This window comes from Anabrus simplex, chromosome 2, assembly GCF_040414725.1.
Source record: "Anabrus simplex isolate iqAnaSimp1 chromosome 2, ASM4041472v1, whole genome shotgun sequence".
Lineage (NCBI taxonomy): Eukaryota > Metazoa > Arthropoda > Insecta > Orthoptera > Tettigoniidae > Anabrus > Anabrus simplex.
In genome coordinates, this window is record NC_090266.1 from 1,120,411,923 (window position 1) to 1,120,418,296 (window position 6,374).

Here is a 6,374-nt window from a genome sequence, read left to right on the forward strand (position 1 = left end):
AGAATACTTTTCAAAAAACAAGCGTAGATGTGGATTATTCAATTTATGCCGTGGAATGTTGCCGCAAACAAAAGCCTTACAAATATCAGCAGAAAATGTACTAACTTCACACCGTGTTGTCACGTAGCTGTTGCGTGTTCATGATCTGAGATGTGAAGCTGTTTTCGAATGCTGTTCAACTTGAAATTTATTATCACATTTTACACTCTTGTTGCACACCTGACAGTATACAACATCACCGTCACCTGTATAGTCACTATTACCCGATACCCACAGTTTAATTAAAAACGACCTAGAGCTCTTATCTTTAGGCATTTTTGCCGTTTAATCTGGTAAAACACTGCAATAGACGACCAGCAATTTAACAGATGAACGCACTTGTTTAAGCAAACATTGGGAGAAAGGAGAAAGGAAAGTCAGAAGGAAATAGCTGTTGTGAAATGCGTCATAATCCATCTACCTGCTTGTAGTGCGACACCCGAAAGCCCTTTCCTTGATCAGGGGAAACATATACAGTTCATTAGAATTTTCATTTCATTCAGAAATCTTAGATAATCGATCACAGATAAGAGAAAAATATACCTGCATATACACTAACGTTCAAAATATGCATTTGCATATGCGCATATGCATTTTTAAATATCCGGGCCCTACTGATGATATATTCCGAATAGATGTTAAATAGCAATGGAGATATTACACAACCCTGTCGTACACCCCGTTGAATATAAATATCACAATTTATGTCCCTACATCGCTGAAATAGTACCTGAATGCTAAATAGAGCTTCTCGTGTGCGAACTGTATTTCGGAAACCAAACTGGCTCGGTGAAATTTGATCTTCGCAGAGTTTGTATATCCGTCTGTGAATGACCTTCAGGAAAAAAGTTTCAACAAATGGCTCATAAGGCTTATCATTCTGAAATCGCCACATAACTTAGCTCCGGTTGTTTTAAGTAATGCAATAAATTCTGATTCTAGCCACTCATGAGGAGTGTTGCCAGAATCGTAGATGTCATTGAACATTACAGTCAGCTACTTCACATCGTCGTCATTAAAATGTTTAAAAAATTCTGCATTGATGTTGTCTGGGCCTGAGGCTTTGCCTTCTTTAACGACCTTTATTGCTGTTCGTACTTCCTCTACTAGAATACTTGGTCCTGTTTCACAGTTTAGCTGTGGAGGCTCTGGTCGGTTGTCCAGAAACAATTGTTCTATAGATCCCTTCCACGTATATTTGATTTCTTCTAAGTCGACTATGACTTCCTTCACTGTCTACCAGCTTGTTTGCCGTCCTTGTTTTGAATTTTCCTGTCAGCTCCCTAACTTCACGATGAATGTTGAAACCGTCATGTTTTAGTTGTATCGCTTCTATTTCAGAACATTTTCCCTGCATTTCGTGTTCTTTAGCTTCTCTTATTTTACTCCTGATCCCTTTAATAATGTTTTTATATTCATCAGTGTTACGATTTGATATCCTCTTCTTCATTGATTTAAATATCTCATCAGTCATACAGGTCTTCTTTTTGACAAAATTTGTGCGTAGATTTGTCTAAAATCAACAAAATCACAGTACTTAGTATGTTATTTAGCTGTAGTTCAACTTGATCTCTTGTGGAGGGTTGATTAAGTTTTCGTAAATTATATTTCGCAATCACTTTCTTTAAAGTATTTTTAACCTTATTTTAAAAACACCAACTGAAGGATTATGGTCAGAGTAAGTATCATTTCCAGGATTGCAGTGTTAACTTTTCCTGCTTGTGCTAGTGTTCGTACATTCCATGTACATATCTTAATACTCTCAACATAATGTTAACGTTGTAAAATTCTAAATGTCTGGAAAGAATCGTTACCCTGAGTACGAATTATAGAAACCAATACATATAGCGCCAGACATTGAGTACGTTAAAAAAATGCTAAAATATATCTCATAAACAAATATATATCAAGTAACATAGACAAACTCAACACAATAAACTCCATACTTAACAACATTGAAAACAAATGTTTAGGCTTAGAACAAAATACCGACACGCCTAAAAAATAATGAAATATTATGTAACTCAGCTTATACTCTGTACCATTGTTTTAGTAGTTTAATCAAAACAGTGGTCTTGGAAACCATTATTAAGGTATATCTTCTGAAACTCGGAGGAAGAATTCTCTTCTATTTAATCACCGAAATTAATATTTTACACTAAGCTACCCTCTGAATTATAACCTTAAGAATCCGTAACGTTTAACTTCCACAATAGCCTCGCCTTTTCTCAAGCCAGCCACCCTCTAGCCATAACACTAATCATTAACGTACAAACATGCATTGTCTCAATGGCTGTGGGCATAATATCATCCTCTTTCTGATTTTCCTACATCTTATTTCTAGTATTCCTCGAAGGAATGTTAGCACTTTTTATCTATATCACAATCTTAACTTCTAAGGGACTATTCTATGCTTGTATTAAAAACCTTGTGTCCGGCTCGGTGGCCAAATGGTTAGCGTGCTTGCCCTTGGTTCAAGGGGTCTAGTGTTCGATTCCCGGAAGGGTCGGGGATTTTAACTTTCATTAGTTAATTCCTATGGCTCGGCTCGGGGACTGGGTATTTGTGACGTCTACAGCATTACAATTCATCACTGATAGGCTCCATCCTCACTGACGCGCAGGTCGCCTATACTGCGTCAACTCGAAAGTCGTTGTGGCCACACGCCATTAACTATTATTATCAAAAACCTTGTGATTATCCTTATCCGTGGCCTTAATTAAGGTACATCCCAACAGTTGCCTGGTGTGAAAATGGGAAAGCATTTTCAGAACTGCCGACAATGGGATTCGAACCCACTATCTCCCGAATGCCACTCGCACGGTTATCTCTTTGTTTGTTTTCCTTTGTGTTTAGGCATCACTCTGAACCTCGACGTTTCAAACCTAAAAGTGCTACCGATCTTAACTGAATGAATCACTCCGAAAGAAGTAAATGGCGCGCCATTACCGCGAGAATATGAAGCAGTGTGATATGCGGTAGCTTGACCTCGAGCAACGTTGTCCCCACAGGGATGCCTTCATATCGACCTGGCGCGCGTCTCCACTGCTGCCGTCTTCACCCTCCAGGAATTTAGAAATCATATTTGAACGTTATTTATGCGCCTCTGGCTTTGAAGTTGTACACTGGATTCTCTTCTGAATTTCAAAGGGAAGGAAAATGTATGTGCTAGCGGCAACACGTACTCTCATTATCATCGTCTGATGTATACAGTTTTCTATCTCGTTTGATTATTCTAAAGAACAAAAGGGATACAGTAGTAACTTGGTTTCAGTGGGTAAGCTACTGAGCCTCGGGATCTTCAGCTTTATGAAAATCCTCCAAATTTCTACATCCATGGACTAGAATTTCAAAAGTGGCCATTAGTGACAATGTCCCCTTAACTGGAATCTGTAATGATATGTACAACGCAGTCCTCAGGAAAATGGCCAGGAGTTTTTGATTTGAAATACATTATTACACAATATTATCAAGTATTTATACCAGTAAACCCTTAGTAAAAAGTTCAGAAAACTATTTCAATACGTAATAATAATATTAATAATAATAATAATAATAATAATAATAATAATAATAATAATAATAATAAATGTACCGGGAGGTACACCTCAATGCCGCGCATTTAGAACTAGCTCCTAAATGAACTCCTCTATCGGTAAAACAGTGAAACTGAAACTACACCTACTTAGAAATTTAATCAGAAGATGTCAAGACTAAAATATCGAGTAATTTTGTTATTGTGCAGTTGCCTACACTGACTGAATTTATTCGTGTTTTCGTTGCCATTCATCAAGAAGTTTGGACATTTTCCCACAGATGACACTACAAAAACTATGATCATGCACCCTGGTGCGAAGTGAAAGAACTTTTGATTTAAAGAAGTTTTGTATTCATAAGTTCTTTTCTAATGTTCATTTATTTTTGGGTTGGCAAAATTTTCTTTTCCTTTCCGCCAATTTTGAATCTAGCCAATCCCTAATTTCTGTAATTAATTTTCTAACAATCACTGGCTTCTTGTTCGATCCTGAAGTGTAACTTTGAACTGGACCAATAAAATTGTGAGGGTGTGGCTGGTTTATTCGTTAAAGATCTCGAACCTTCCCTGAGGGTTTATAAACTGCGGCTTTGCACATCTCTTGGCCATTTAATCGTCACCTTATTGAGTGTGTGTGTCAAAGCAGGAGGCGGGTGGCCTCTTTCATCGCTCAGCGGTACATCTACAAGGTAATGGTCACATAACATCTTTCTTTCTTGGTACCTCCGCAGTTTAACCCGGGGGAAAGGTCCGAATCTTTAACTATGTAACCAAATTTTCTAAAATGTAAATCTTCTTTCGGTTAATGTAAAAACTTCGTAAACTCTTTAACTGTAAATCGGGGATGGAGAGTGAATTACCCTCTCGAGCTCCCCTTCATCTTGGTTTGAGGTGACTACGTTTATAACTTTTTTTCATTCTGTAATGTGGTAAATTACTTCCGATACGAGTCACCTCAGTAGTTTGGGAATAGCCCCTGTTTCAACTGCCTAGTGCCCTTTAGGTTTTTAAGTTTTCACTATCTTGGAGCACTGTACGCCTCCATTCAATTTGTGTTTCGGGCCATCTACTTAACCTGTTCTTTTTGGCAAAGGCCCTGTAGGTTGGGTACTAGATACCCCTGTATAACATTACCTTTCAATTTGTAAGTTGTGCCTTGATGGCAAGTGATGGTAATTTTCTGATATTGCCTTGAATAGGCTAGAAGAAACTAAGAGCCTGTTAGCTCTTTTTCAATTTTGTGATTGTAACGAGTGCCTCTGGAAGGCTAGACATTGCATTTTGGGAGCAAGCGCTCCATGAATTCGGGGGATTTCTGCCCTTGAGTACATTTGTGATCTTTGTAAATTTGAGCTTGTAGCTCAGGAAATGTAAAGCTAGGGGCTTAAAGCCCAAGGTGTTAAGGTTCTGAACTTTGGATTTTTTCCTAATCTTATTTAATGTTTGCTACTTGTACCTGTAAAAATTGTTAAATTTTGAGTTTTGAAAATATAACCTTCAGTTTAAGCGTTTAATTAATTTTGACCTTGTAGTTAGACCCATTCTCTCCAGCACCTTCTTTAACCTCTTTCTGCTCCACGGGTCACCCCGTAACAATAATAATAATAACTTTTATTCTTGCCTGGGTAGAAGAATAAAGTAGTTGTGGCTAAAATAATCGACCCGGTCGATATTATTACCCAGGACCATGTTAATCGAAAATTCCAACGCTGAACATTCAGCAGGGAAGTCGGACAACAGTAATAAAACTGGCCAACCTCAACGACGAAATCGGTTACTAGTTAGCGTAATGTTATCGTTGGTAGCATTAAGAACATTTCCGGGACAGCATTCGTCACCCAGCGCCGGTTAGCAGTTAACATGCGTGTTAAACAATTATTAAGGGCCGTAAACTGCAAGGTGATCTGGTGCGTAGTCAGCTTACTAGTATCATCTGTAGTATAGCTCGGCTTTCCTGACGGGATCCGCTGCAACTCGTACTCCACCATTAATAATAATAATAATAATAATAATAATACTCTAATAACATACATGTCCGACTCATTGGCTGAATGGTCAGCGTTGAGGTCTTCGGTTCAGAGGGTCCTGGGTTCGATTCCCGGACGGATCGGGGATTTTAATCGCCTGCGATTTATACTTCTGGCCCGGGGACTGGGTTTTGTGTTTGTCCCAGCAGTTTCCTCTTCATATTCAGACAAGATACTACACTACCAACCACCACAGAAACACGCAATAGTGATTACATCCCTCCATATAGGGTTAGAGTCAGTAAGGGCATCCGGCCGTAAAACAGGGCCAAATCCACATACATACATACATACATACATACATACATACATACATATATACATACATACATACATACATACATACATACATACATATATATATGGCACAGTTCGCACCCGCGACCTGTGAGAAAAGCGGTAGAAAAGGAAGAAGAAAAAGAAGACTCTAATAGCACACATACATCTTCATGATATACTCTAATGGCTTTCAGCGTTCAGTCTGCAAGTCTCTGTGATTTCTTTTTTTAGAATCTGTTTTACGCCGCATCGACTCAGATAGGTTTTATGGCGACGATGGGATAGGAAAGGCCTGGGAGTGGGAAGGAAGCGGCCGTGGCCGTAATTGTGGTACACACCGGGCGAGTTGGCCGTGCGCGTAGAGGCGCGCGGCTGTGAGCTTGCATCCGGGAGATAGTAGGTTCGAATCCCACTATCGGCAGCCCTGAAAATGGTTTTCCGTGGTTTCCCATTTTCACACCAGGCAAATGCTGGAGCTGTACCTTAATTAAGGC